Here is a 327-nt window from a genome sequence, read left to right as displayed (position 1 = left end):
CTCTCCTCTCCCAAGAGCCTTCAAAAAGCAGCATCGCTCGAGTCGCCCGGGCTGGGGCTGAGGACAGGGGTTGGACCCTGCAGCTCGTCATTCGCCTGGTTTATCTTTCCATTTCCTTCTGAATTTAAGTGCAGTTTCATGCTAAGAGCTGTTGCTGTTTGATTTCAGCCTGTTTCATCTCTCTCTTTGAGGCCGATTTCTCATGTGCACCCCAAGACTTCTGTAAATCTTTCAGTGGTGCAGGCAGCTGGAAGGTCGTCGTTTGGTTCTTGCTGCTGCCAGCGTTGCGTGTCACCGCTGGAGACCTGTGGGGAAGCTGCCTTGCCC

Source organism: Apaloderma vittatum, unplaced genomic scaffold (genome assembly GCF_000703405.1).
Source record: "Apaloderma vittatum isolate BGI_N311 unplaced genomic scaffold, ASM70340v1 scaffold25513, whole genome shotgun sequence".
NCBI lineage: Eukaryota > Metazoa > Chordata > Aves > Trogoniformes > Trogonidae > Apaloderma > Apaloderma vittatum.
Note: the sequence above shows the minus strand (reverse complement) of the source record.